The sequence below is a fragment of the Ambystoma mexicanum genome, chromosome 11 (assembly GCF_040938575.1).
Source record: "Ambystoma mexicanum isolate Mex_15411 chromosome 11, UKY_AmexF1_1, whole genome shotgun sequence".
Taxonomy (NCBI): Eukaryota; Metazoa; Chordata; class Amphibia; order Caudata; family Ambystomatidae; genus Ambystoma; species Ambystoma mexicanum.
Window position 1 is genome coordinate 809,918,028 of NC_090934.1, and position 20,700 is coordinate 809,938,727.

Below are 20,700 nucleotides of genomic sequence, written 5' to 3' on the forward strand. Positions count from 1 at the left end.
CATGTCCCTGCGGAGTTCCCACCGCTCAGAGAACCAACCCCCACCTCTGAAGGGGGCTCAACAGTAGCTGGGCCACCCTGCAGAATCTCTTTGGGTATACATCCAGACACATGTCGTGCCATAGTTGACTTTGGGTGTTAGGGGGTGGGTGTAGGGTGGTGGTGGGTGTAGTGTGTAGTACTGGGGTGTTTGGGGGCATGGGAGTAGGGGGGGAGGTGGAGGGGTGGTGGGTGTAGTGTGTAGTACTGGGGTGTTTGGGGGCATGGGAGTAGGGTGGGGGGAGGTGGAGGGGTGGTGGGGGCGTGGATTGTTGAATCATGTTGTACTAAATTCCTCACGAATACACCAGCTGTGTAGCAAACATCACGAGTGGACATTGATGATTTTTTGTATGTCAATTTATTGCTTCATGGTGATTCGTGCACATGTGCCCACACACCCAGTGCCCACAGTTCACAACACATGGCACCCTCTTGCCCACCGTCTCAGGCCCGTATATATGAGTGCCCCTCCCGACCTGCTGATGCAGCGAAACCGTGCCTTCAAAAAGCCAAACGTCTGCTCAATGACCACACGTGTACGTGTATGTGCACGATTTAAGTCCTCCTCGTGCCTGTTCTGCGGGTTCCTGACAGGGGTGAGTAGCCACGGCTTCAGAGGATATCCAGCATCACCTACATGGGAACAGAAGGAGGTATGTGTGAGGATGAGGCTCAGTTGACAGGTGTGCCAGTACATCATTCAAGTTCATATGCACAATCTTGTCATTGGCAGCCACATCCACATGACTGTCAGACCTGTACAGTGCATGCCAATCCATAGAGGGAGCCTTGTGTCACATACACGAGCTAGGGTCCTAGGCTTTTAAACCATCTGGCCACCCAATGTATGTCTTGGCTAGGGGCATTTTGCATGCAAATGTGAGTGTTGTGTGTCGGCGGATGACTTAAGAAACTTCCATTCCCCCCAAATCCATCTGCCCCTATTGCCGAGAGGGCATTCACCTTGCCTATGCATGTACCCCCCCCATCCATCTGCCCCCATGGCCTAGAGGGCATTCCCCTTGCATATGCATGTACCCCCCCAATCCTTCTGCCCCCAGGGCCCAGAGGGCATTCCCCTTGCATATGCATGTACCCCCCCAATCCATCTGCCCCCATGGCCCAGAGGACAGACTCATGTAGACGGGTAGTGAGTAGTTCCACAGCACGATGGCATCATGCATGGATCCTGGGTATCTGGCACAGCAATGTGTTATTATCTGGCTGGCATCACACACCATCTGCACATTGATGGAATGGTATAGCTTCCGATTGCGGTACACCGCCTCCACCGCATGTGGGACTACCAACTCTACATGGGTACAGTCGAGGGCACCAATTACATTAGGCATGCCTGCCAGTGCATGGAATGCTATTTTGGTGGCATTTGCCTCCAGTTGTGTCCTTGGTAAGGATATGTGGGCACTTCTATGCTTCAGTAGTGCATCCAGCACTTGGTTTAACACAACAGAGAAGCATGATTGGGACATGCTATGCATTTGGCCCACTGTGTGTTGGTAAGTGCCTGTGGCCAGGAAGTGGAGCACAGATGCCACCTTCAGCAAAGAGGGGATGGCTGTGCGGATGTTGATCAGGCTGACCAAGTCATCCAGTATTAATTCCACTATGTTGGTGATGGTGTCTCTGTCCAGGCGGTACAGGGTGTGGATCTGTGCTGGGGTTAAGTCAAATGGATTGGCCCTTATACCTAGGATTGTTGGCTGTCTGCGGGGAGCGACTGCCTGCACTGGTGGGATTTGCTGGGCATGTCTCACCCTCCTACTCCTCCTGCGTATCCTCTTTGTTTCCTGTTGTACTGCCTGCTCAAGGAGTAGCAGTGCAGGCATGTCCTCCACGCCCAGTATGACAAGTACACGTGGTAGCATTTTGGCTTGGAAGGGGGTGTGGTGTGTGGGTGTGCTCCTTTTGTGCTGACCCTGACTCCATTGCCTCCACCTGTGCTGATTGAGTGCTCCTGTGGCACTTGGTTACACAGCAGTTTGCAGTTTATGGGTGGTCCGCGATGCCGGTATTGCCGGCATCATGGTGGCCCTTCTTACCGGCATCTCGATGCCGGTATGTACTTGTACGTGCGACTCGTGATGTCCCCTTCTTTGCGGCATGCCGGTATTAAGGCCTCCCCCATCTGCGCGCATGCCGCATACCGGTACGGTGGTGCACGGCCACAGCGGGTCCTTGACGATGCCGGTAGCAACTGCATCTAGGGTCATGATACACCGGACCGGTAATGGATGCCGGTATTGCCTTACCGGTGCCGTTCTTACCGGAGCGCCAACCTTGTGATGAGGGCCATAGTGTCCCAACACTCCCTAGGGGGCAGTAGACAATCTTGTTTGACGCTTTGGCAATGTCTCCACTCAAGGCTTTATTCACACCAAAATATGTTGTTCACAACTATTGTACTTATCCATCGTCAAGAACACAAACTGTTATTCTACATTTCAGTCAAAGATCCTGAGAACGGCCCTGCAACAATAACTAATATGTGTTCTGCCCCTTACCCTTCCTCCATGGACCTTGTCATGCTGAACACTCTCTGGAGGAATCGAAAATTAAGTTTAATTAAATGGAACGACAGGGGCTCAGAACTGCGGCCTAGTGGCGTAAATAACAGAAATGTACACACTCTGAGGGGGCCTAGTCCAAAATGGTAGGGCTCTGGCTAATGTGGCAAGAGGCCCTTATGCTAATGGAAACCAGTAACAATATTTTGCGTTGTTCAACATTCCACCAACTACTCAGTAGCCTAGTGCTCTTTAAATGTGGCAAAACTAAGTCAATTTTGAAAGTGGCCTGAAATGCCGCAGTAAATGATAGAAACACAGACACTAAAATTGACCAGATCATGATGCTAACAGAATGTCCACAGGTTGTACTTCCCATCATGTCTAGTAAGTTGCACCTGCATACTAACACATGCCACAGGTACATGTGTGGCAGCCATACCACCAACATCATCTTTAAATCCAGATGCTTTGAAGACCATAAAAACACCAACTATGCAATGTATTAAAAATGGATAAAGAGGAACAATATCTTACCACCTGTGCATGACAACTTTGTGCCATAGAAGGATTGGATGTAATCTAAAATGATGTGGCACTGTGCACAGAACTGAGATGAAATCACATTACCGTAACTGCAGCACTCCCGATAAATGCATCCAATGCTGGGGGACCTGTGAGCTATGCTGACCTGAAGCGAGGCAGCTGAGCGAGGGCTGCTGGGAGGTCTGTTTATAGCTTTCCTACCACCGTAGTAATCATACCTCACCGACCCCCAGCTTGGTAGAATAGAGAATACATTCCAAATAAAACCCAACGAAATTGAGGAGAAAATGTCTTTTACTTCAATGAGTCAACTTGCAGGGGCAGGTTCAAATACTGTCAGGTCCACCTCAGCTCGTCATCACTCCAAAGTTGTTAATCGTGCTAAGATTACATTGGGGAAGAATAATTACCATTGTAGTCCTACTTTAAAGCTTTTTTTTAAGTGATATATTCTTACATTTATTTTGTACTCCATTGTCCCTAGATTCCTCATTCTTTCTGAACCAACAAGCTTCCTCGGACACACATTCGCCACAAACCTGGCCGTATTCTCCCCAATTCAAGCCCAACTCACCAGTGTTTTGTAAGAAGAGTCCAAAGTTTAACACGGCAGGGAAATAGTCAGCATACAGTGTGATCCACTAAAAGCAAAAATCCAGCCCGAGCAAGGAGAACATTCCCACAACACTGAAGACACACTTCTTGGCCAGAATCATCCTTGGTTGATTGGAATTTCAGGGGCCGTGGACCCTTCTGTCTATTTAGCTGCGCTCTTTTGACGTCCTTCTCTGCCTTTAGACGAGAGTGTATGTATAGTACAGATCTATGGCTGAGCATACTCACTTTGTGTATGTAATGTGATGAGTTGGAGAGTTTGCTCCAGTGTTACGCATTGGAAGCATTGGGCAGAGGTTTCTCTTTCTGCGTTTAGCCGATACTGTGGACTGATGTTGAATTTGGGAGCTCACAGCAATCTTTTCAGGCCCTGTTGTCTCAAGGAACTGCACTGCTTGCAGCGTGATACTCTTACTTTGTTACTGTTTTTTATGGTGTTAAACTGAAATGTGAATAGAACAGACTCGTTTGATATGCCATTTAAAGAGTTGAAATGACAGGAGTGCCACCTTTGTACTGGCTTGTCAGAATCCCTGTTTTTGGTGGTGGTGACCACATCATTCCCTGTCACCATGTACACTGTTTGATACTTAACCCCAGCTCAGTTGACTGTCAAGGACAGGAGAACGCACTACTTTTGTGGATCCTATCGTTTGCACCCACCAAACAAGTTCCCTTACTTGAAAGACTTAAGTGAGTTACCCCTCCCAGCAAATCTGCATCACACACCCAAACGTTGCACACTTAATTTGATTTAATTAGAGTCGCTTATCTAGCATTTTATGCTGCATTTACAAAGCCTAAGTACACGTCCGGCATTGATGGATTTCTCACTAAACTCTGCGCCTCATTACGAGTTTGGATGTAGCCATGCCGTTTGTAGTGGCATGGCTACCCCCAAACTCAGGTCCCGAAAAATAGGAATTACCAGGCCATTCTGACCTTTGCGGGTCCGGTTAAACCCATTCGCTGGACCTGAACCTGGTACGTTCCCATTCCTATTTGAGCCCCCAAAGGACTCAATGGGAATGGGGAGGATGCTAACAACGGTCCCGTTATTGATGGGACTGTTGTTAGCATCCTGTCTGCTAGCGGGTGCCGCTCTGCACATCTGGTCTGACCACGCATACAGGGCGGCCCGCGAGCAGAACTCGTAATGTGCCGGTAGGATGATAACGGTGCCGGCAGCACTACCAGCGCCGTTATCACTCTACTGCCAGGGTCGTAATGAGGCCCATTGTATTTGCTACTAGGTGTGTGTTTTCTATGGTATAAGCCCAGTAGATGGGTTTCTTCTTTCTGCCTTCTCCTGCAAAAAAGGAAAATTAGGTTCACTTTTACTCGCCTGGATGTCTCAGGTTAAGCGGTGGGACCTAGGGAGGTCCAATCTATGTTTTGCTTTTCTGAGCCCTTCATTATAACATGTTTATGTTCGGTGTCAAAATAAAGGCCCCTCTGCAAGAGGTAGCTGCCGCAAAGTCTTCTATTGCTGCTGCATCATCTATTTTTACAACAATTGTGCTCTCCGCACGTTGTCGCTCTCTCTCTGCACATTGTTGCTCTCTCTGCATGCTGTCGCTCTCTCTTTGCATGCGGTCACTCTCTCTCTACACATGCTTTTGATCTCTCTCTGCATGCTGTTGCTCTCTCCATCTGCACACTGTCACTCTCTCTGTGTGCTGTACATCTCTCTTTCCCACGTGCGCTGTCGCTCTCTCTCCCCGCTCACGTTGTCATGCTCTCCCTCTCCATACGCACTGTCATCTCTCTCTCTCCCAGCATATACTGTCGCTATCTCTCTTTGCGCATGCTGTCGCTCCCTCTCTCCGTGCACGATGTAGCGCTCTATCTCTCCATGCGTGCTGTCACTGGACTGCCGCTCTCTTTCTGGCACGCTTGAAAATGTCTTCTCCAACTCTCCCCTTTTCTCTCATCCTTCCTCTCACACTCATTTGTTCTCTTACCTCTCCACCTTTCTTGCTTATATTTCCTCTTGCTCATCATCAACACCCTCTATCAATGGCTTCCTTTGTTGCTCTATTCCCCACCTCAGTCCATTGCACACTTGCACCCCTTATTGCATCTTCCTTTAAAACTTTGCACTCTCCTTCTTGTCCCCTGGTGCCTATAAATGCAAAATGCAAATAACAGTAAACGCCATAACTCTTGGCATTGCCAATGCTTATTTTTCATTTTGGCCAGCACTATAATGGCGCTCACGTCACGGCGGTAATGTTGCAAACGTGGAGCCATTGGATGCCGGCACTCATGTTGCTGTGGCAACATTGTAAACATGGAGCCATTGGACGCAGAGCAATGTTCAATGACATCATCATTTTGGCAGAGAACCCATAGAAAAAGAAGTTCCCAGCCACACCATTGAACTCACTGGTACCACACTATTGAGCCTTAACTGTGCACAAAACCAACTGCCTTCAGTCCCCATGCATGGTGCATTGCACGGGCAGTTCTCCGCACTTCCCCACTGCGTCCCTGCTACTCGCTCCTGCATGTGTCCCTCTCCCCTTCTCACCAAGGACCGCAGCACAAAGCAGTCAACAGCTGCCACATAGTCACTACAGCAGCACCGGCAGAGGAGCAGCCATGGCCATCCACACAACCACGTCAACATTACTTGAGGGCTCCTTAGGCTTCTTCCGTCCCTTATCACATCATTTGAGTGTTGTCCTGCCCCAAAAGGTTTTATTGAGCCATAAAACCATTATGTTTCAGCACCTTTTGTAGCTCTCTCTGTGGGGCAGGGAATACCTCATCAAGGCTCAATGGCACTTGTGTTAATGGCTTGGAACTAAAACAGGGGTAAACTGGGGCACTCTTCAACAAACAGTTATTTTGATGAACACTTCTTCTACGCTGCGCTCCCCCATCAAAAGTCATTAAGCTCCCCATCATTGTCAAAGTCTCTCCTATGCATGGGCCATGGAGTACTAACTTGCAACCTTTTTTGTAAGTGCCCATATTATTTAAACTCATTCCTCATTCTTAACACTTCACAGTTAATTCATGGTCAGCCCTTACAGCACCTTTTCTGCTGCGCTCCTGCTGTGCTCCTGGCCTGGCCATCTCAACCCTTCAGGGGATTCACCTGGGTGTGCACTACCTGCTGTGGACGGATTTCTGTAGTGGGGGAATGGTGGGTGGTTTAGGTTTTACGCTGCTTAGCCCCACAACTCTCCTTACTTGGTTTTCTCTCTCTTCTATCTCCTTACTCTGTCTACTTACTCCAGTTACTCTTCTGTTTTTCAGCTTCTTGTCACCAATATGTTAAGAGCTGGTGGGCAGGAATGGAGTCTAGACACAGAACAGCTGTGAGTCACTTCTTGTAGAAACCAGGTAGGTGTTATTTACATACATACAGTCATCTAAATAAGTGACACTAAGGTTTTCCAGACCAGACAAAACCTGGTTAACCATCCGCTAAAAAGTGGCTGGGGCATTCTTCAATCCGAAGAGCACCACAGTGAACTGATAATGTCTTTCTGGGGTTGAGAATGCTGACCCCTCTCTCGCTCTTGCTCGCTCCATCTGTCAAGGCAACCTGAAAATACCCTGGTGTGAGGTTGCCCACAAAAGCGTATTGCAGTCTTACCACCACTGGTCTTTTTAGGGACTAGTAGCACTGCGCTAGCCCAGTGGGTGTGGGATGGCTCTACCACTCATAGGGACAGCATCTTGGAAAATGTCCTCCTTGATGGTGTCCCTGACCTTATCGGACATCTGGTGAATCTTACTCTTCACTGGTTTACTGTCTCCAGTGTCCACATCATGGGTGCACCAATCTGTGCGACCTGGAATCAGTGAAAACAGACAAGCAAACTGTCCTAATAACCGTCTGTCAGTTGCTGTTCTGCTGACACCTTCAACTGACCCATCTGTGCCTTCAGTGTGCAGAAGGTCTGGCAGGGGATCGGTATCCACTTCAGTCTCTCCATCAGTCACTAGGGCAATGACCAAGTCATCCCATCTATAATGGGGTTTTAGCCGGTTGACGTGAATGACCCTGCACATCAGTTTAGGTCCTTTCACGTCAATGAGATAATTCACCTCACTGACTTTTTCCAGCACATAGTACTGCCAAGCCCACTTGTGCTGAAGGGCACTGGATTTGACAGGATCAATAATCCACACCCACTGCGTGGGAGAATAGACTGTCACTGTTGCCTTCTGGTCGTGCCAATGCTTCATCAGCTCCTGATGGGTCTTTCGGTTTTTAGTCGACTGTTCCATGTACTTTGCCATTCTAGACCGAAGGACAAGTACATAGTCCACCACATCTCGTGCAAGTGATGTGTGTTACCCTCCCATCCCACTTTTAGTAGACTGAGGGGTGTCTAAACAGAAGCTCAAAGGGGCTAAACCCTACACAGTTATGTGGCACCTCCCTGTAGGCGAAAAGAAGGCATGGCAGGAGAATATTGAATGTACTCCTCATGTGCTCTTCCAAGCCACCTATCATGCATTTAAGGATCTTCTTCAACCACTCAGAAAGCCCATTTGTTTGTGGATGGAAGGATGTAGAGAACCGGTAGGTGATTCCACACTCTTCCCACTTAGCCTTCAATATATGTTGATATGAAGTGTGATCCCCTGTCAGAAACGGCTTCCTTCGGGAATCCAACAGGGGAGAATATCCCAATCAGAGCCTTCGCAACCAAGGGGGCCATGATGTTCCTCAGATGGACAGCCTCAGGGTACCCTGTGGCATGGTCTACCACTACCAAGATGTATCTGTTCCCTGAGCTGGTTTGAGGATCCGAAGGACCCACAATGTCCATGTCTATTAACTCGAAAGGCCTCCTAACCACGTAGTGGAATTAAGGGGTACTTTGTGGCACCAACTGACTTGCCAGAAGCTTGACAAGTCAGGCAGGATCGGACTAATTCCTTAACCTTTACATCAAACTGCGGCCAATAAAAGTGTGCAGACAACAGGTCCGATGTCTTAGTCACTCCCAAGTGACCCGCTAAAGGAATTTGGTGAGCCAAATCCAAAAGGAACTTTCCGTTGCACTGAGAACTCACCAACCTTCTGGTGCCCTCACTTTCAGTCTTTTGCCTCCCTGTGCAGGAGCCCATCCTCCCAGTACACTTTGAACGGGCCAGGGGCCTCGCCCCTAGCCTGCTTCTCTACCTGCTTGTGCAGGCCCGCCAGAGTGGGACACTCTTTGTGGGCTTTAAAAAAGCCAGTCTAATCTGGGACCCCAGATGAAACAAACCCATCCAGCTTGTGCAGGACCTTCAGATCTGAGCTCAGCTGGTCCTCCACCTCAGGGTCCTATGCTGCACCAGGCAGCTCTGAAGTCACTCAGTCTACTGCTACCAAAGTAGGGTCCTAAGTAGCTACTAGCCCCTCTCCAGCAGGAGTAGGTGACTCAGCAGTCTGTGAAACTGGACTAGGGGCTACAGGCCATACTGGCCCCTCTAACAAGCCCTCTGGAAGAACTCCAGGCCCTAAGGCTCTGAGAGTCTTCTACATGGTGGCCTCTCGGCCCCTCGACCTCATATCCTCTACAACTATATCGGGATCAGGAAGATGATTGCCCAACAGACATGGAACAGGGATGGAATCTTTAACCGCTACATGGCGCTGAGTCATTTCACCTGGCCAGCTGCGCTCTACTAACACCAAGGAGCACTTACCCTTTCTGTCAAATCCACTGATGCTACAATCAGACCCAGCAATATACTGGCCTGGCTGTACGCACTGTACCACAGGAGTTCTGTGTCCATTGATGTACACAGTTTCTAGATAGAATTGAGTATTATTGGGAACTGGGTTCTCGTCTAGAGATCTGGTACCATTCCCACTCAGTGTAACCAATCTACATTCAGCCACTCCATGGCATAATGGGAGGTTTTCCTCTGGCAGGCCTAGACTAATGATGACATCCTCCACAAGTCCAACATTTACCATGGCTTGCTTGGGTAAGCCCTTGCAAGCAGGATCCCCTTACCTATGGCCCAGCTGCTTACACATGCAACAACCTTTGGGTGGTGAGAACATAGGTGTCCCAGTGTTAAGGGTGCATGCGCTCTTATTTTCAGTGTGTACAGCTGAACCAGAATTGTGGGATTTTCATTTAGTCTTATGGGGACCTGACTTTGAAGAGGAGTGGATTGGACCTTTGTCCTTCCCATTCTTGTTAACGTTTTTGTCAGAAGTATTTCTCTTCTGTTTTAGGTGTGCTCGCCTGAGCCTTTTACTGGACTTGAGTACTTACAAACCTGTTGGCAGCCTTTGCAAGATCGCTATGGTCTGTAATAGTTTTGTTCACATGATGCTGGTGTAGGTCAACCTCACACAATTCATCAATACATGCTCACACGTGTTGGGATGCATGTCCAGACTACAGCCCCTCCTAGACGATTTAGATAGCGGAAAATATACTTGATTATGAAATTGAACACAGGACGATGCTGGGGGTAGGTGTGGTGTTATGGGAAGGGGTAGGTAGCGGGAATAGGAAAACCATAAAAGGGACAAGGCTGATTAAGTAATGTCACGATTTTGCGTTTGCAGTCAAGGACACTTCGTTTTTGTAAAAATTGGACCTAAAGTGAGTCCCAGCACCTCAAGTCACTCAGAACTCTTACCGCCCGCAGCTTCGTTCCCAGGAGGGGGCGGAGCTTGGCAAAGCATTACATGACCAGACCAGCCTTTAAAACCCACCTGCAATCACCCTCGCGGCGTTGAGCCCGACAGGGGTAGAGGGCGTCGGCTGTTGTGCGGCTGTTTGGCGCTGATGGCGTGAACAAGAGACTGCAGAGGTATCCCCTCTTTGATCCCGTTCCTGAGACTAAGGTAAGCCTCAGCAACACTGTCTGCCCGAACGTCTAGGGTAAGGTCTAGGGAAGAGTCCCGGTGAGTCCCGCTTTGTCCGGACGTCTCGACTTTTTCTCTGTGCTTTCCAAAAGAAAAGGACTGTTGCCGTGGACTACTCTTCCCACAAGTCATTCTGTAACATCCAGTGGGCGTGTGCATAAAGCAACACATGCGCGCGCATCGTGCTCACGCACCCAAAGAGTCCCGCTTTGCCGCTACGCTGCGGCTCCCGGGGATCCGGAGGTGCTCTATTTCACTGCTCTTATCATTATATGTTAACTCAATTGCTACAGCTTGAGTGACCAGCACACATTGTTTGTTTGGCTAGAACTAAGGAGAAACACCTTTGCGTGACTCATGACTTCGAAGGGCATCTATCGTTTAACAACTGCGATGCCGGTAAACATTCGCAGCGAATTATGTCGGAATCTCAACAAATATATGAAGAGCAGCCACGAACGTCTGCTCAATTCCAATTTTGCGAACTCCCTGACGTAAAACAACAAACAATAAGAAAAAAGGGGGAGTGCAAGATAACATTGATATTCGCAAATATGGTTTTGGTAATGTTGCTGTGTCTCTGCCGTCCATGAAAGATGTTTCAACAGCTCCTTTACCAATTCCAAATATTGGCTTAGGTGACACGAATTCCAACGTGGGAATGTCTACCAACGGTCCAGCAGGTTCCAAGGACAGTATACAGGTGGAAGTACAGCATAATTCTGATGGCACTAATACTTCCCATACGGATAGCATGATCCTACACAATGCACTGTCAGGAGCTCATCCAACTCAAGCCAAGAAGCTGTGATTGAATTAGACTCTAACAAATCCTATTCTTTGGCTAGCTCAGAGGATGCGAATCTCTCTCAATCTCCTGATTTGTTCCGGCAATCTGGCTGCAACTTATCAGGAATAGACGCATCGTATAGAGCACCTACACCTCGGAGATCCAATGGAGACTTGCCAATGTCGGCAAAAAATATTGAGCCCTCAAAGACCCCACATTTGACCTTAGAGGTAATGAACATTTCCTTAATGGCACTTTATTATTTGAATCTGTTGATAATAACTTGAAAGATCTTTCTGAAAATGCCAACATTATGAGACATGATCAGTTAATTATGACCACAGTGTTTGATTATTTACAGAATAGTCTAAATGAGAAACTAGACAAGGCAATTAAAGCATCCAGAGTGTTCCCAGATGCTGGTTGAGAAACAGAAAGGTCCTTTAAATGCTATGAAAGTTTATACTGATGGTGACACACAAACAACCAAAATTACTGAGTGCCATTCTGTTATAACTGTTTCGGATTCTATTGCTTGTGAAAATATCGTACCTTTGAAAACTGCGACATTGAAAACATCATTGCCTTATGTTAAAGGAATAATTAGAGAAAAATGTGTAGCATCTGATTCAACATCTATTCCACTTGATACACAACACTTGAGTCACCCTAATAATCCTATGAGTGGCTCTCATTATTTGAAATCCCCATACCCTGTTTTTGATGTAAGGACCTCCAACATCTCGGTCCCAAAGAATTTAAACCCCCAAAAAACCCAGGCACAAATGTGAAAACTGTGAAACTAGTTGCGACCTCTGCCACAAAACAGTTCATTAACAACTTAACACGTACAAATAGCAGAACTCTTGCTGTATCCAATAATATAACAAAAAAATATACAGCGCTGGTAAATTTAAAGAAAAACAAGTTCATTGAATCAAGTGTTTTCCCCAGAAAAATTATAGACCATCCTCCATTAGATGAACTGATTAAATTAGCAGTAACCCAGCAGAGATCCCAATCAACAATCACTGAGAATCAATTGCGTCCTTCTCAAACTGTTCTTGCCAGTTGCACCTCCAAAATACAAAATGGGTCTCTCAAAAACCCTACTGATTGCGAGAACAGCATTAAGGTGAGAAATTGATTTGTACCTAGAACAGCGCACATTTGGTCCCCCTGCCATTCCTATCATTACGAATGGACCTGCTAAATGCACTTCTGTTCTCCCAATTTCAACTGCACTGTCAATGATCCCTAATGAGAATAAGAGTCTCCTGTCTAAAAAAGTATAATTTGCAGAATTGGATTCTCAGGCTGTCATTGCACCTTGTCCAAGAACATGAACTATGCGCATTCTTCCCCAAATGAACTTCAGGAGTTAAGAGACTCAATTGCTCAGTTATGGCAACTGAATGAGAGACATGGCTCAATGTCCCAATCATGTAATCCAGTAGAACGCAAAGGCCAAAAATCTCAAACAATGTATAGACAGGATTCTAGCACTATGCCGGGGTCATCTCAAAAGCGTCCATTACCCCCTAGCAAAAAAACAAGTTCCATGCCAGAAACGAGATATTCTATGTTGTTATCATGTCGTCCTGAAGTCTCTCCTGTGTACATTATGAATTGGCAGAGTATATTAAAAATGTTCTCTGATACTTTTGAGCTACAAGAAATTCGATCAGGGGACTTAGATCAGATTGATTTCCCCAACCAAAATAATTTGGGTTCAGCTCTAATATGGACTCGCTCCTTAATAATACATAATATCATTTGTGCTGCAGAGGTTGCCCTGTTTAACTTGGGATGCTTGGTTACATCCAATTATAATGTTAAAAGTCCTTTAAAATCTTGTCTTAAGAATCTGCGGAATCCTGTTTCTTACATTCCTAGACAAAATGTCCCAGAACACAAAGAATTTAATCACACCACCAGAGTGTAACTAGATTCTGTTACTGACAAAGTGAGCTTAACAGTAATCAGTTGGAATACCCGAGGTTTTAGCCATTTTATTAATAACCCTTGTTCTATTCTGGGAAATTACGATCTTATTCTCCTCCAAGTAGTAACCTGGCTGACTAGTTCTCCGGTTTGAAACAACTATGATATTAATCTGGTACCTGCTATACGTGCAACCAAGGGTAGACCAATGTCAGGATTGCTAACTGCCTCTAAATCTACATCTAACTTGCATCTGCATTCCTTGCCCTCTGTTAATCCTTTTATACAATGCTCTTTTTTTGTTATTAATCACATCAAAATAGCATGTATTAACATATATTGGAACCCTGTGGGCATATTGACTAACCTGTTTTTTAAAAATCTGACATCCTCAATGGAGCATATCATGTTGGAAAGTGGCATCATTTATGTCATTATTGCAGGTGATCTGAACATCCATCTTGTAAATGAGCCCGTATCAGGAAACCAGGACCGAGTTAAGTCATGGAACACTTTTGCCAAGGCTTGGAATCTGGTAATGTTGAATGGAACTAGTGTGGATGATTCTCCCCCAAAACCAACTTGGGCCAGCCGCAACCAGAGTGCGATTATTGATTACATTTTTGTCACCAGAAACCTGCTTGATCACACTTTAGAATTTGCAGTAATATCATCTGAATATAGCGATCACAAACTGCTAACTTTCAAACTGCTCATATCATCCCCCATTTGTCCACAAAGACAATGGTTTCAAGGTGTGGTGAATACAAATAACTCCCAGAACCGATTAAAATGGTCGGAAAAATCTCTCGTTAAATATAGAGATCATCTGAAAAGATTTGATCAGACGGGTATGAATGACACAGATGAGGACTATGTAGCACCCTTTGATTTAATGCAGTTGTATGCTACATGTCAGAACGCAAAATCAAAAACACCTCGCTTTAATGATAACACTGTTAGCATTAGGAAAGCATTATTTAAGAAGCAGAAATGTCAAGCCTGTTTGGTACCTGCGGCTTTTAGAGATGCAGCCTTGAAATCCATTAAAACAGCTTATAAAAATTGGATGATTGAATACAGACGATTTTTACAACAAAAAGAGGGTGAGAGCATGATAATGCATATTCAAAATAAGAACACTGCTCAGATCTGGCAGTTGCTTAATGCAACCAACAAGGCTCCACCATTAACATCAGAGCTAAATGGAGTCAAAGAAAATGACTGGATAGACCACTTCTCTGCCATTTATGCTTCTCCTGTTCAACAGGATGTTGTAAGCCCTATGCCTACCGTTTTCGATCTACAATTTGACAAAGATGACATTTGTCTTTATATTAACAAGGCTAGCATGTCTAGAGCCCCGGGTCCCGATGGACTTTCAAATGCAACATTGAAAAATAATGTTGACCTATGGGTACCAATTTTGCACACTTTATTCAAACTGATCATATGTAACCAAGAGCTGCCTAAATCCTGGACTCATTCAATTATTGTGCCATTATACAAAAAGGGCGATCGACAAAATCCTTTGAGCTATCGGCCTATTGCACTCTTAGATGTGGCAGGACATTTTTGTTGCAGATTAATTCTACGTGATTTAAATGCTTGGTCGTTGGAGCATCAGTGCAGAGACCCGTTTCAAACAGGTTTCGTTTCAGGTTTAGGTACCTCTATCAACCTCACATTACTTAACATTATCAAATCCTCATGCACCACACGGAAACAACCCATATACATGGCTTTTGTTGACTTTCTCATGGCATTTGATTCTGTTGACAGAAATCTTCTCATAAAAAAATTGATGAAATACAAATGCCCTGAATCTTTGATAAAATTGGTGAATCTTTTGCACACAAAAACGTCCATACAAATAAAGCTGAATATGGAAGGCCTCTTATCTAGGACTATACCCACCGCCAGAGGCTTTAAGCAAGGCTGTATTCTTGCTTCAACATTGTTTAATCTTTTTCTGTTGGACATTGCGGTTAACTTGGCTCTAGCTGTTTCAGACTCTCCAAAGATAGAAAACCAAATTATATCTTGGCTGCTATACACAGACGATTTGGTTTTAATCTCACAAACTCCAGCAGGTTTACAGACTCTCCTTGATACACAGGAGCGCAATGTATGTGCCAATAATTTAACGGTGAATGAAGACAAAACACAAATAATGATATTGAACAAACCAAAATCCTCCTTCTCAAACAAGAATGAGTGGTCAATTTCTGGGTCAAAGCTACAGATACAAAGTACAGAGTACAAATATTTGGGGATGATGTTTAACAACTTCGATTGAAATAATAATATCTTCAAAACTTACTATGTTAACATCACAAGCAAAAATAATCTTGGCAAAATATTGTAAGTTTACATGTAATCCAATTATGTCCTACTACCAACAAAAGGTCATACCTGTGATTACTTATGGAATGGAATCCATGCTGCCCAATACCCCACTATTTTGGAACCGAATAGAGGCTAAATTTTGGAAATCTGTGCTTAATCTTCCAAAAAGCACTCCTACTATGCTATTAAGGTTTGAATTAGGGCTTTTGTCTATATATTCGCAAATTACTTGGAAAATGTGCACACTGTTGAGAAAATGTATGCTGGGTATATCTAACAAAAATAGTCTAGCCATCCCAGCGAACCACTTATTGACTTCAAATCAGCTATTTCCATCCAAATGGCGAAATTATGTATTAAATGCACTTGCCAATGCAGAAATCTCAATTGAATTATTGCTCACAAATCCGTCTAGAGCTAAGAGCAAATTATATCAGTTCGATTGGATACTCACTCAAGATCAATGCATGAAGCTGAAAGATTTTGATAGGACTGTCTTTGGTCATAAGAGATTTCGCTTGATGGCTGATTATCTTGTGAAATGTCCGTCTGCTGTCCTCAGACAGAAAATTCTAAGATTTCGATTGAACCTATGGCCGGTAAATGAGATTTTGTTTAGAAGAGGGTTAGTGGAAAAAGATCTAATCTATTGTCGATTCTGTAAGAATGTATCGTATATAGAAACCCTTTGCCATATTGTCACAGAATGTGAAGCTTTTGTGGAAAACTGAATCAAATTGGTCAAATGCATGCAACATAAGCTTAATACAAGATCTGCAAATTAAATTTGGGCCGAAATTTTCAGTACTAAAAAAATCTCGGTTAGAATTGCAACCATTAACATACTTGATGCTGCATTTCCATTTGATCAAAAGAAATAACACAATGGTCATGTGATAAGGAAAAATGTAACTGTGCTGACAACATTTGACGTCTTTGGAAGATAACTGCATTATCTCTTAAGTTTTATCCATTATGTGCTCTTACTTTTTCTTTTTATTGTGTAACTTGAATGTTGTAAATTAATTGATTATATTGTAACAATGATGAATATTTTATATATTTGTAAAGTTGATATTCAACTAAATCAAATAAAAAAAAATAAAAAAAAGTCACGATTTTATTATGAAAGCTATAGTATGCACATATACATGATAACCATAGCACAAACTAACATCGCATTTACGAGTAGGCCTGAATCCTCGCAGGTCGTGTTTCCATAGACAACGCAGAACAATGAGGCCTCTTTTCTCAAATCAGCATTGCATCCCAATTCTCAGGCACAGCAAAGAACACATACAGGCCCCCTCATCAGTTAAGGTCTTTGAACTAATTAAGTAGGAAAGTGTGTAGCTGAAGAAGTGAAGGGCTGCGGCCTAGTATCAAGGTCGTATTCCTGAGAACTAAGGCAGAGGTCTCAGTATGCCAAAAAATGAACCAAGATTTAAGACGTTATTGCCCTCTGAAAATGATGGTTACTCCATTTGACCGACCAGATGTGCAGGGAAACTGGCCCTAAATCCTTTGTGAACTAGATTGATTAGTGGGACATTAATTGCACTCTTGGGGAGGGGGAACTGATAAAGAGGAAAACAGAGATCAGCATGATATACATTTTGTGCAAGGGAGAGCTAACGAAAGATGCACGTACAGTGGGGAGGGCATGATGGGGTGCCAACGTATCTGGGATGAGAAAAGGACTGTATTGTCTGCAGGGACCAGGCCGACCTTGAAGATCCCCACTGAGTGCAAAATGATAACCAGGTGCATGTCACGTGGCTAGGATAAAAGGTAGGGTGTTGTCAGTTTATGTTAACCAATTGCTTTACAGCATCCCACAATGGACACAGACATTGCACACGGATGGCGAAGATAAGTGAACAAACAGCGGAATCAATTGAATAAGAGGATATATTTAATCACTTGCATGTAAATAGGTGGTAGCCTATGAGGGTGGGGGATTAATACTGCATATCATTTACATCAAGAGTGACGATTTGTGTATTTAAAATCCAAACCTTGTACGAAAGACGTCAGAGAGCTCTGTGGCAGTGGATTCATAATATCCTGGCGCCTTTTCCTTTTTGTATACAAAATAAAACTCTTGTCTTTCTCAAAAGTGGGTGCACAAGTCTTTTTCCCAAGCGGTTTGTATTTTCTTGGTCTGATCATTGGGAGTTGCCCCAAACACACAATCAAATTGTGCATCCCTTTAAATGTGCCAACTTTGTTACCAGACACCCAACTACTCAGATAGTTCAACTACAAGTTTGTGAATGCTTCAAATGTCTGCCCACCTTTCTTTTCAAGCTCCCTGTAGCTCTTGAGATACTATTCTGGGGTTGTACAGAACTTCCCAAGGAGGGCCGCCTTCATGCTCTCATAAAAGGGCCTTTCCTCGTGAGTTATGAAGAATTGCATCAGTCGCTGGTGTCGGTAAGCGACTCCTCAGGGCTTCACCCTACAGTACCTCATCCACCTCCTGTAGCTGGAAAGCAAGCTCGAGTGCCTCAAACCAGTCAAAAATATCCTTTCCCACTTCGTAATTCTTCACTAAGTATTTGGGGATGTGGCACCAGGGTTTATCCAGGGCACCCTGGTTTGAGCCACTAATGCTGCTTTCACTAGAGTTGGATCTGTTGGCCTCCTTTTTCTCATCTAGTGTCAGTCTGTGCAGCTATATGGTGGCCATGTACTGCTCCATTGCGACCTGTCCTGCTGTTTTTGTTCCTCCAGCGCTAGTCTCCTCTAATCAAACAAGAGCTTACTAGCCGCAACATCGTTAACAGCTGGGACAATTACTGTGCCACTAGAGACTGTACCAAGGCCTGGGACCAGCTGGATGATGTGCTAGCCCCTGACCTCAGTGACACTCTAGAGTGTAGAGAAACCTCGCTTGGCCCCCAGTGGGATGGTTGTCGAGAAACACTGCTCATGCTTTCTTCCTCGTCATCTTCCACTACCCCTCCCGCAAGGTCTTCTTCATTCGGGTACACAGGGTCTAACCCGTCCCCTGCGGTGTTGTCACCAACCGCCCTCGCTTCTACCCAAGCATAGAGGCTGGACAGCACCTCAGATTTATTAACCTTAGTGCAGAGAGGAAGTGCCCTCTCTTGACATAGGACGTGCAGGACATCCTTGATCATGCCTTTCACAGTCTCTATGTCAAGATCCATGGTTATTATCAATACCCAGAAGTGTTCTAAATGTCGCCTGCAACAGTACTTTTATTGTTGAGTGACTAAGCTGTGTGCAAAGGTCCAACTAGATCCGACCGCCTGCCACCAATGTGATGAATCAACTTCCGGGGCACCAGTGGTCCAGGTGTGAATATTGGTTTCTAAACCATCAATTAGCCCCACACTTCTAGTACACCAAAAGGGATCCGAAAAGATTGGAAACACAAGCAAATTATAAACCTCCTTGTTCAATTTTGGTAGCGTGGTTGGAACGGTAGGCTTATCTCTGCAAAGTTGTGGATCTTTGGTTTGTTGCAACACAGTGAAAATAAATGTATTACCCAATAATAAAAGGGACTGTCCAATCAAGGTTGTATACACATATCTTCTTTATCATTATCACAACTGACAGTTCTCTCAGTTCTCTCACACTAAAAAATACAACTCACCCTGTTAAGGAATGAAGAATACAGGCTGTTTCAAAGAAGGAAAAGGGATGCTCAATGGATACTGAAAGTTGTTGAAGTATACTCACAGTTCTTAAGGTAATTATTCACAATAGTTCAAGGATACTTGGTTTCAATACAAACAGAGCAATGGTTCAATAAATATCACTTAGGGCCTTCGAAGAAGGACCACTGTGGGATGTTTTTATCCATGCATCCAAGCCCTACCACCAAAGCTGTGCATTACTGGCATTGAAAACATCATAATGGCCAGAGCTCCCCAGAAAATGCACAGGAAAATCCCATTTCGCCTATATTGTGAGCTCAGAGAGGCAATGCTGATTGCCAAAAGCAAACCCATAACTGTTGGGAATTCATTTTTCTTGAATGTCAAATATGGCAAAATCATGGGCACAGAATTACTTTACTGCAGAAACACACCAATGCCATGTCCTGAACATGGACAATATACTCCATGTAACATCACTTGCTGAAATGAATCAATCTAAAAAAAATCCCAAGGATGGATGCAGTAACCACAAAATCCTGAGGGTGGCGCTAGCGGTCTAAACTCTGACAGGAGAGCTGTCTTGCAAAACTGTCTAGTGCAAAGAAAGGGGTCTTATTTCATTAAAAGTTCAAAGGGGTTGCCTGTCCTGAGAACTCTTGACACTTCAGAACTCAACACAAGAAGCCAGGAAATCACAGGGTTCTGTTAATTAAATGCAAAGTGGCTCCCTGGCCTCCTGATCTCAGCTTCCCAGAGACCACACAATGGCCCCTTTCCTCTGAAAGGAATATGTTGATTTTGACTGTTTAATGTCAACAAAGGCCTGCCTGCCAGAGGACACATGTGACTGACCCAGCCAAGTCTTGGAGGCAGACTCCAACACTCTGAGAACTGACTTGAAAGCAAAATATATATTTTACAAAAACACTGATAACTCTTTGTAATCAAATGACAGAAATGTATAACCTTGAGAGCCTTAATTTAGAAAATGTACCTTCAATTCAAGCCCAAACTCCAATTTGTGTGATGTTCTGGGGCAAAACCCCGCTAATTGTTAATATTACAGACACTGTGTTTAAGTTAGACAAATGAAAATTTACTGGAGTATGTATGGACAGGCCGTGTACATGTTTACAAATCTGGAGAAAAATCTGATGTTGCAAAACCACTAAAAAGGTGCAAATATTGCCATTTCTGAATGCAAGCCCCCAGGAAGAGCAAAGTTTGAACAGGGGATACCTCCTGTGATATGTGAGGGGTGCATGTAATTTTAAACAAATGTTTACCTGTGCAAATATGTCTTTTTATATCAAATATAGATTGTGTGCAATTTGACAGGGGAGTGTCCTCTCTGCAAGCCATAAAATGACATCGCTCTGACTCACAGTTCCTTCCCCAATCAAGTGAGAAA